An 11752-nucleotide genomic window follows, 5' to 3' on the forward strand; every position below is an offset into this window, starting at 1 on the left:
ATTCTGATAGCGGGTTCAGAATTATTAGAAAGCTAATATATTTAGTAAGCTCAAGTGATCGGAATGCTTGGGTGGAGGCCGCTTCCGGTCATTAATATTAATATAATTAATATTACAGCTTAATCTTGACTGAACCCTTCGGGTCACACCCAAGCAAAATATACGAACCGACTCGACGAATTAATTCGGAAGAAATTAATTCGTCTCCTGAGTTTTAAATATTTAGACGTCGGTAATTCGAGCTTGGAGCGTCGAAACCGATCGTCGAAAGTCGAGTAAAAAATAATAAAAAGACGAGACGCGCAAAATAATAATAAATCGACCATATTCTCAAAATACCCCTAGCATCGGAATGCCCCGAGCATCCGAATGCTAGGGGCAAAAATGTCCAAGCATAGGTGGCTAGCAAGCGCACCAAGCTGAGCCTAGCATGGCTGGCTAGGTGCGTGCTAGCAGCCACGCACAGCAGCAGCTAGCAGCCGCGTGCACGTGGTGCGTGCAGCAGCTAGCTGCCGCAAGCTAGGTGTGCTAGCAGCGCACGCACTGGAAGCCACGCACAGCAGCAAGCCCACACCAAGTGCGTGGCTTTCGCGCACAGCAGCAGCCCGCATCTTGTTGCGGGGCTGGGCTCAGGCTAGGCTTATGGCTGGGCTGGTGGCTGGGCCATAGGGCCGGTCACTATGGGGAAGCTTGAGGAATATGGGAGCAAGTGGGTAAGGACATGTGGCACAAGGAGAGTATTGAGTGGGGAGCAAGTATGGTCCACTACTCTCCATGTGGTCCTCACCAACCCATTTCACATGGTAATGCCACTTGTAGATTTATTATTAGTTTGCAATTTTAATTTAATTTAGCTTTAAATTAATTTGTGGAATTTCATGATCCCACATTGATGGGATAGAAATTCCCACTCATAATTTCCTCTTTAAATACCAACCTTGGGATTTGGAGTAAAGTGCTTGAGTGGGAGTTAGAAAGAGCATTCCATATTTTGGGAAAAACTCTTAAACTCCATTAACACTTGGGTTTTGGTCGGACCTTTCTAACTCCAAGGTAACGGACCTAAAAAGTCGTGTTCGTCCTTTGTGGGTGGATACCGTTGGAGGCACGGCATTTGCGGTGCTTAAGGCTTTCAAGTAAGAGCCCGTTTTGAGAGGGCAAAGCTCGCTTCAAGGGTATGATTCGTTCTTCCTTTTCTTGTGTTTATTTATTTATGCTTTATGGTTTTATTAATTACGAGTGGTTCCTTGGGTCGGGGTTGTTTCCGCGGTGAGTCGGACTCACCAAACCCCAACACTCTTTAATTCTAATGAGGTTAGGATTGATAATTATATTTTTAAAATGTTTTATTTTAAATAAAATATATTAAATTTGATTTAAAATCTGCCTGGACGCAGAATTACCTGTAATCGGCTTAGAAGGTAATTCCGCGGGTGAAAGCGCGTTGACTTTTAAACCAGTGCGAGACGACAAAGTTGTCGCCTGGCGCTAGCCTTCGTCGTCTGGCGACCAGCTTGTCGTATGGCGCTGACTCATGTCGTTTGCGACATGAGGTATTTTATTTCGAATATGAATTTCTTTGACCCCTTGCTATTTTTCCTATAAATAGGGGTCGTATCTCCCTGTTTTAAAATCATCGACACCCAAAATTCTCTCTCTCTCTCTCTTTAAACGTTAGAGGCATATTCTTTTTCTAAATCTTCCCTTTTACAAATCTCCTCATACATTACTTCTAGACACACCTAGCCAAGTTCGAAATTTCCCTTGCCCTAGACGTGAAAGATTGTTATTTCTAAGGGTTTGGTCCCAAATCTCTATTTCAATAATTTAATTTAATTATTTGATATATTATTTTCCTTTAAGTTACTAACGTGTGTATTTAGTTATTCGAATGAGGTACGATGCATCGAAGTAATAATTTAATTATTTTATTGATCTTTTGATATAGAAATCATGCTTAGATTAGTATTTTGATTCCTAGTATCATGTTAGGATCATGTTGCTTCCTAGTATCATGTTCAGTGTAGTAATTAATATTTCTAATATCATGTATGATTATTATGATGCTTCCAATTTCTTTCCTAATATCATGTTAGTATCACGTTAGGGCTAAAGATTTGATCCTTAATGTTTAGTGACATAGTAGGGTTTGTTATTAATCTTGTTAGTATCATGCCTATGATATTCTTATTACTATGCTTTACCATGATTAATTTAATTATGATTATGATGATGATTATTATGTTGCTTGATTTTTTATAATTGTTATTGCTTGATCACACCTTTTATGCATGTTTAATGGGAATTTGTACTTGTAATCACGTTAAATAAGATAATTTATAATCTTGTCTAGGGTTAATATGATTATAATTCCAATGATCGCCAATAATAGATTTGTTTGTGCATTAATATTCAACCAACATAGATAAGCAGGTTTAGGGTAAATCTATTGATTTGCATGTTAGTCAGAAAGCGCCCATGAATACGAGAAGAATAAAGTAGAGGCCTATTTTTAAGGCAGATTCAATCTCTTTTAGGTTGGATTTGTACCTTCATCCCCGAACATCCAGCCATGGTTCCAGACCTATTGGAGTTAACGATCTCCTGGATCGTTAAGGTCAGGGGTGTAACCTTCACCTTGTGAACGATTTACAAGTTCCTAAAACTTTTTGGCGACTCTTTTACTCTAGCTTCCTTCCCTTTGGATGCCGCCATGCTTAAGTGTATGATCACAGTGGGGCTCAAGTGTGGGATGTTTGAAATATTCCCTACAGTTTTTAGGCGACTCCGCTTGGGAGGATTTTTATTTTAATTCCTAAAATTTATTTTGGCAATAATTTCGAATTTGTGGATGAGACTCGAAAATTTCTATGTATTTCATGTGCGTAATTTTGATTGACATTATTGGCATAAGCATAAAAAGGTTCTCATTAGAAAGAACATCTGTAATGGGTAAAAAACATAGGATTTTTACACGTAGGAATCTAGGGAAATATCTTTCCCAACTAAAATCGAAATAATGCTCTGAAAAAACCTGGAAAAATTAAGAACAGAAAGCTGCAGAGCCATGTAGGAACTAACGCTGAGGAAACAGTGTCCTCGCTAAACGATGGCGATGTCGCCTGGTGACGACGCTATTTTCTCGCGCCAAATTATTCCACTACCGAGCCAGAAATCTACCTTCTTGTTTCGATTGGGTAGAACACATATGGGTCAGTGTGAAGTCTGGCACATGTAAGTCTAGCTTCACAAACCCCCAAATACAAGATTCCCTCAGCAAGTCCACTGACATCTCACTCAATTTGCACTTATACCTCCAATATTCCTAGCCATCCTCATAGCCACACAAAGTCTTCCCCCTTATTTTTTTTTTCACAAAGACACCCCCTAACCTAACCTTAACATCAACTAATTCAACAGGACCAGCAATCTGTGCATGTAATAGCAAAATAAGGAGATTTAGGAAAAAATGAAGACTTTTGTAAACCAAACATAGATAGCAGCAATAAACATATACCCTACATCACTGTCCTACCAACATCTATACTTAAACAATTAACCAACAATTAAACAATAATTGAAATGTATTAAATAATTCAACAAAGTACAAATTAAACCCTAACTTTCAACAAAATTGCAATTTTACCATCACCAACCAACAACTTAGAAAATTAAAGACAAGGAACTAAATTGCTAACCTCTGACGTCGCCATTGACAGCAAGCAATTGTCAGGTGAATGAACTCAGCACGTGGTCCCCAGCAGACGCCCTAACAATGGTGATTTTCGCAAACAACCTTCAAGTTAAACCCCAATTACACAGGAGCAAATTTTTCTCTCAACTTAAACTAATTTAGGGTTTTAATCTGCAATTTAGGATCTAAATTTGAAGAGTGGGTGAGAATTTATGGAGTTAGGTGAATTTGCAGAGAGAATTGAATGAGAGAATTGAGAGAGGAGTAGCTTACAATAGTGAACTCGAAAGAAAATAAAAAAATTTAGGAGGGAAATAACGACTGTGGGCCCCACTCACCTGAAATCAAACGGAAAATTGAAAAAGGTGGTAATCTGCATAAAAAAATATTTTAGTGGGTGGTAATTTAAAATAAAATTTTAAATGGGTGGTTATTTAGAAATTGATACTATTTTTGGGTGGTAATTTGCAAATTAATTGAGTAAAAAATGAAAAAATATAATACATCATAACACCCAACATGCATATCCTTAATTTGTGAGAAACTTCTAGACCAACGCAAATAGTATCTCAAACACCACAAAATCCCAAAATCAACGACAAATTAGCCTAAAATTCGTACTTAAGAACACATAAAAATGCAGAAAATTGACAAACATAACATAATAAAACCATATAGTTCGTTAATTACCAGAAAAAAAATGTAAAACCCTAGAAAAATTATATAAAGAAGCAAAAAAAGCGCAAAAAACTGAGAAATAGAAAAATTCAGACTAAAATTAATAAAAAAAAATGGTTGAAATAACCTGAATATGCTGGTAGAGGAAGGCAAGTATTGTGTGTGGATGAAAGAGGCACCATTAAAGTCGTCAGATCCGTCCATGAAATTCTCACCTACGAAGCTATAAACCCAGAAAGTCGCCAGATCCGGCCATGAACACCACCCTCACAAACCCACAAATCCCACGAAATCCCCCATAAAACTAATTTTAGAGTAAAGCAATGAAAATGAGGAGTTTAAATTGAAAAATGAGAAACAATTACCGTGGTGTAGTATGTTGAGGAAGTAGTGAGGGAGGTTAGTGCATAACAAATACTAAAATATTAAAAAGAACATGGGGGTGAGAGAAAGGAGGAGAGAGATGGGTAAATGGAGCCACTCTTTAAATGTGCCGTTGAAAACTTAGATAGTACCATTGATTATGTAGTGATACTATTTCTACCGTAGTGATACTATTTCTACACGTAGGGCCTGTTCTCTTGCGTTGAAATTCAGTTCAGTTCAGTTAAGTTCAGCTCTTAATTTACGTCTAATGATATTGCTAATGATATAAATCCAAATTTCATTCTTTTAAGCTCTTATTACAACGACGACAACAACAACAACAACAACAACAACAATAATAATAATAATAATAATAATAACAATAATATTAACAACAACAATAATAATAATAATAATCAATAAGTAATAAATAATAATAATAATAATCATCAATAAATAATAATAATAATAACAATAATAATTGAAATAATAATACTAATAATAATAATTAATAAATAATAATAATAAACATCAATAAATAATAATAATAATAACAATAGTAATAATAATAATACTAATAATCAATAAATAATAATAATAATAATAATCATCAATAATTAATAATAATAATAATAATAATAATAATAATAATAATAATATGTACATTTGTATATACACATATGTATAGTAATAAATAATCAATAAATAATCAAAGATCACTAATCCGTAGTTAAAAATCACTAATTAATAAGTTCAGTTCAGTTCAGCTGAGTTTAGTCAATCGGAACAGGCCCGTAGTGAGTACCACTGAATGAATATATAGTACTAATACATACATAAATAGTACCACTGAAATGTTCACTGATACCATTTAATCATCTAGTGATACAATTGATCACCCAGTGTGTAGGGAATATTTCAAGCATTATCCCAAACTTGAACCCCACTGTGATCATACACTAAAGTACGGTGGCGTCTTAAGGGAAAGAAAATAGAGCAAAAGAGTCGCCAACAAGTTTTTTAGGAACTTGTAAACCGTTCACGAGGTGAATGTTACACCCCTTAACGAACCAAGAGATCGTCAACTCCATAAGGTCTTGAACCAAATAGGGTTCGGGGATGAAGGTACAAATCCAACTTAAAAAAGATTGAACCTGCCCTAATAATAGGCCTCTACTTTATTCTGATCGTATTCATGTACGCTTTTTGACTAACATGCAATCAATAGGATTACCCTAAACCTGTTTAATCTATGTTGGTTGAATATAATGCACAAATAAAACTATTATTGGCGATCACTTGAATTATAATCAAATTAATCCTTAACAAGATTATTAATTATCTTATTAAGCGTGATTACAAGTACAAATTCCCTTTAAACATGCATAAAAGGTGTGATCAAACAATAACAATAAATATCAAGCAAAATAATAATAATCAAAATAATAATTATAACCATAATAATAATAATTAAAATATTCATGATCATAAATTATAACAATTATAATCTTAATTAACATAATCATGTTAAAGCATAATAATAATAGCAAGATCCTAGGCATGATACTAACAAGATTAATAACAAACCCTAGCATGTCACTAAACATTAAAAATCAAATCTTTAACCCTAACATAATAGTAACAATCATAAATATTAGGAAGAAAATAAAAGGCATCATACTTTTAATCATATTTGATATTAAAATTACCCTAGACATGATACTAGGAATTTATTGTTGTCACCCTAAACATCAAATTAAGGAAAACATCCAAACATGATACTAGGAATCAAAATAACAATCTAAGCATGATTTCTATATCATAATATCAATTAAACCATTAAAGTACTTACTTGGATGCCTCGTACCTCCTCAGAAATTAAAACCTTTCACGCCTAGGGCGAAGGCAACTTCGAACTTGGCTAGGTGTTTCTAGTGCTAATGTATGAGGAATTGTGTTTGTAAAAGGCTAGGCTTAGAAAGAGAGAGAGAGAATCAAGAAATTCTTGATGAGAGTTGGTGAGAATTGGTGATTGAAAAAGGGAAGATATGACCTCTATTTATAGAGAAAAAAGAGGGTCAAAGAATAAGAAAAGAATCCGAATTCGAATCGAAATAGAACTCGATGGACAACAATTTTTGCGGATTTTATTTTTATCATATCTTTTGATCTAGAAATCCAAATAAGGCATATAATATGTCGTTATAAAGCTCTTGAAGCCTAGTTTTCAATACAATTAGAATCAGATTAAAATCTTTTATAGATAAAAAAGATATGGCCGAAATAGTGGAAGAGTGTCAGTTTTGGATAGAGTTTCATATCTAATTCATATCTTTTTCGTTATAGCTCGGAATTAATATTATAATATATCATTGGAAAGATAATTTCAAGATATATCCAACCATATAAAATTTGCATAAAGATTATGAGGCAAGAAAATAAAATCTGAATATATTCCACTTCGTACAAAACAAGGATTCTTAAAAAGGAATAATTTTATTCAATTTCAAACTCTTTAAAACATAATTATCAATCCTAACTCCATTAGGATTTAAAAGAACCTTCTAGAATATTCTAGAAGACTATAACCAATCCTAATAGCTTTAAGAATGATAATTAATAATAGGCTCTCCTCTAGATTATAGGGCCGCATATAAAAACCAAATCGGGCCCAGTTTAGTATTTTGGCCATAACTTCCTCATTATTCATCGGAATTGGGCTTATAATATATCGTTGGAAAGATCTTTTGAATCCCTATCCAACTACACTGTTATTGGACCCTTATGATGGACCAAACTAAACTATAATGCACGTTTTTTTTATAAATAAGGTAAGAAAAGAAATATTTTCAAAAACAGAGAGAAGAGATATTTTAATAAAAACATCCTCATCACTTGACTTTCACACTTTCGCTTTGTTCGATAATCAAATGACATGAAAGGTATTCATCACTTGGTTTGGTTTTGGAGACACATTTGGGTGTCTACACAGTGGTACTTCTCTAAATTCAGAAATGCATTTACGTGAAATGACCCCTATGCCCCTCGTTATGCTTTTACTCATACATAACTAACCTCCCTTTGGAAGGCCTCGTAGTATGTCAGGTTTTTTTTATTGTTTTTTTTTTTGGAAAGAACAAGATAATAGAAGATGGGGAGTGATAGACCACTACCATGTATGGGCTAGTTGGGCCCATACCAGGGGGAAAAATGTAATTTCACTTAAAACTTACCCATGTTGTAAAAATGCATTCTCTCTCCTCTCAATAACAGTATATAAATTATGAATAACAGTATAAAAACCCAGAATAACAACCAATACTAACAGTATAGAAATGAATAATAATTGAGCACCGGCAAAAAACTACCGGCGTCAATTTCAACCGAACTCAGCGATTTCCGCCATAGAACTCACCATTTTTAATGGCTAGAGCCATTAGTTTGTGTTTCTTGTTTTTGGGTTATGTTTTTTTGGGTGGTTTCCGGTGAAATTTAATGGAGGTAGTTGCGTTTTTTTGGATTTCAACCAAGGTAGTAGCTGGTGGGGTGGGCTTCTTGTTGTCGGAGGTGAAGGTGTGGTGGGCGGAGGTTTGGCCGACGGTGGGCGGAGGTTTGGCCGACAGTGGGAGCTATCCATGAAGGTGGGGAAAAGGGTTTAAGAAAAGAAGAAGATGAAGAGGAAAGGGAAAAAAAAGGAAAAAGAAAAAAAATTGTGGTATTGGGTAGTATTACCCATACCATGGTAGTGGGTAATACTTACTCGATAGAAGATTAGAAGTAGAGTGAGAAAGAGAGATTGAGTGAGGAAAAGCGAGAAAAAGAGCGATTGAGTGAGGAGAGAGGATATAGAGGGGGAGGGCATGTTTGACGGCTAAAGAGTAAGGGAAACCCTAATATTAATAACTAATGGGCTATGGGCTCCTCACTTGTAATGGGCACAATATGCATGTTACGTATAATATAATATTTGTAACTAGCAATATTTTACGCGTTACGAATATTATATATTTGTAATGGGCAGAATTTTGCCCGTTACAAATATTATATATTTGTAACGGACTCCTATTTTTACCGTTTTGGATATATTTAATGTAACGGGCATAGTTTTTCCCGTTACAAATAGCCTATTACGAATGACAATTTTTCCACTAGTGCCAGTTAAAGAAACTCATGCCCTTGAAGAAGAAGAAGTATTCTTCGACGCCATGAGTGAACCGTCCCCAATGCAACAACCGCCCACTAAAGAAGATATATTGCTCCTCAGCTCGTGTATTCGGTAGAGAAATATGTAGGCATATGTAGAAGAGTTCTTGAACGCACAGAACAAGAACGAAATAAACATGTCAACAAAGAGGTAACACAAACTACGAAGAAACCATTCTCTCTTCAAGTAGTTGAAACACCTAAAAGGAGCCATAGGTCCTATATTTTAATTGGGTCCACCTATGCGAATATGTTCAAAATGCTCTCCGAGAGTGGTAAGATTAAACCTCTCGAACCGAGAACATTTGAATCACTAAAGAGGACGGATAGGTTCTACTGTCCATACCATCAGTTAGGGGGACAAACAATAGAGCACTATTTTAAATTTGAGGATTTAATTTAGAAATTGAATAATGATAAAAAAGAATTGTCCAAATTCCACAAGAGAAAGGTGCTACCGTTAATTGAGTTTGGGACAGTGACGATGAAGATGTCTACCTTAAGGATATGGAAGAGACCCCACTCTCCACAATATATCTAGTGGACGACATTTGGGATAAAGAACATTCACCCATAGATGTCCTCACAAGATATGGGAGAATGCAACCTCCTATTACTGTGCAACAACCAATCCCTAGTACACAGCAAGTTCCCATACCGACCTATCATAGAAGACAACGATGTTGTCAAGCAATTAAAGAAGACTAAAGTTTACATGAATGTATATAGACTCTTAACTACATCCCATAAACATAGGTTGGAAGCAATGAATGCTTTAGACAAAATAAGAATAGATTCTGAAACCATTCATGAGGGGTTGGCTAACTTTCCCACGAGTGATCTTCCTAGTCCTATTAATTTAATCACCTTTTCTGACAAGGACTTACCTCCAGGGGATGATAAGAATAATAAAGCATTAAATCTCACGATAATGTGCAAGAGAATAAATGTCCCAATGACTCTTGTAGATAATGGATAAGCAATTAATGTATGTCAACTCCGAACTGGGAGGATGTTAGGGATAAAAATTGAAGACTTGTCTCCGTCTACATAGGGAATAAGAGCTTGTGACAACACTCGCTATCAAGCTCTTGGGAGTATTACCATGAATGTAACATCAGGAGTCATAGAACATGCACTTACTTTTCAAGTGGTAGACATTAAAGCGTTTTTCAAACTATTGTTGGGACGCCCTTGGCTTCACGACCTAAAGGCCGTCCCTTCATCAACAAGTGAAAGCTATAGTTGGAAGAATCCCTGTCACAATTGATGCTTAACAAATGAAAATCAAGGCTATTGAAAATCCCATCATAAACGTGGAGCACGATGAAGATGACGAAGACATGTGAAGCTTTAACGAAGAGTTCTCCTTAATTTAAAAGGATAAAAGGACCCCTCTTTACCACGACATCTACTCTAACGGAATGCGACTTCTCTTTGGATATGAAAAAAATGAGCCAACACATATCGAAGACAACTCCTTGCTCATTCAAACAGTACTTACAGAGTGATAACTTTGATCCTTCCAAACTTATCACTCCAACAGAGGGTCTAGTTAAAGGATGGCAAAAGACCGTGAAGGTGACTACTCCAAGTGGAAGAAAGATCTCCATAACAACCGGACAAGGAAAAATGTTCGATGAATCGTCTGAGTCAGAGTCCGAGTCAGAATCTTCCCCTATCAAGTCTTCTAAATCTTTAGTCGTAGCACCCCCTCCTAGCTCTTCTTCTTTAGCGTCTTCCCCTAGAGTAGTTAATTATGAAGTTCAAACGGACATAACTTTATTTGATGTAATGGTATTTTAATTTATACACATGTTTTCTTTTGCTTACTCCTTGTGTCATTCTTTAACTCAAGATGATGAGCATTGCTTAACTAACAATGAAATTGACAAAGAAATAATTAAAGCAATGGAAACAGTTGAAAATAAAACACCGGTAATTGAGGATACTGAAATGGTTGACATCTCAAAATATCCAATCATTACAAGAGAAGTTAAAATCGGACTAACACTTAATATAGATGAAAGAACCAATTTTATTAATCTATTAAAAGAATTCATCGATGTTTTCGCTTGGTCATATGAAGATATGTCAGGCTTTAATAGAGAAATAGCTCAACACACAATTCCATTAATTCCAGGAATGAAACCTGTAAAACAAAAATTACGTTGAATGAAACCCTATATAGCTCTAAAAATAAAAGAAGTATAAAAACAAAAAACAACATGTTTTATCAGGGTATCCAAATACCCTGAATGGGTTGTAAACGTAGGCCCAGTTTTGAAAAGGATGGAAGGGTACGAATGTGTATCGACTATCGAGATCTAAACAAGGCAAGTCCAAAGGACGACTTCCCTTTACCACACATTGATATTCTAGTAGATAATACAGCAAACCACGTAATTCTCTCATTTATGGACGGATATGCAGGGGACAATAAGATCTTACAAGTTCCTAAAACTTGTTAGCGACTCTTTTGCTCTATCTTCCTTCCCTTTGGACGCCACCAATCTTAAATGTATGATCACAGTGGGGTTCAAGTTTGGGGTAATGCTTGAAATATTCCTAGGGGAATAAATTTCAGCGTTAATCCCCTTGCTTGAACCCCAATGTGATCATACACTAAAGTACGGTGGCGTCCAAAAGGGAAGAAGATAGAGCAAAAGAGTCGCCAAAAAGTTTTAGGAACTTGTAAACCGTTCACAGGGTGACGGTTACACCCCTTAACGATCCAAAAGATCGTCAACTCCATAAGGTCTAGAACCAAATAAGGGTTCGGGGATGAAGGTACAAATCCAACCTAAAAGA

The 11752-nt window shown here is 35.6% G+C and overlaps 1 long non-coding RNA gene across 2 annotated transcripts; it reads right to left on the reverse strand.

The window, feature by feature from the left end:
* Window positions 1-2983: 2983 nt before the first annotated feature.
* On the reverse strand, window positions 2984-4751 carry LOC145613679 (uncharacterized). 2 transcript variants are annotated; one of them, XR_014107005.1, is made up of 3 exons: window positions 4500-4751; window positions 3699-3769; window positions 2984-3430 (listed from the first exon to the last, which is right to left on the reverse strand). It is a non-coding gene; the product is annotated as an uncharacterized LOC145613679 (long non-coding RNA). The 2 variants fall into 2 exon arrangements; XR_014107006.1 differs by having other exon boundaries at window positions 3699-4067.
* Window positions 4752-11752: the final 7001 nt, after the last annotated feature.

This window comes from Chenopodium album, chromosome 3 (genome assembly GCF_948465745.1).
Source record: "Chenopodium album chromosome 3, dcCheAlbu1.1, whole genome shotgun sequence".
In the NCBI taxonomy this organism is placed as follows: domain Eukaryota; kingdom Viridiplantae; phylum Streptophyta; class Magnoliopsida; order Caryophyllales; family Amaranthaceae; genus Chenopodium; species Chenopodium album.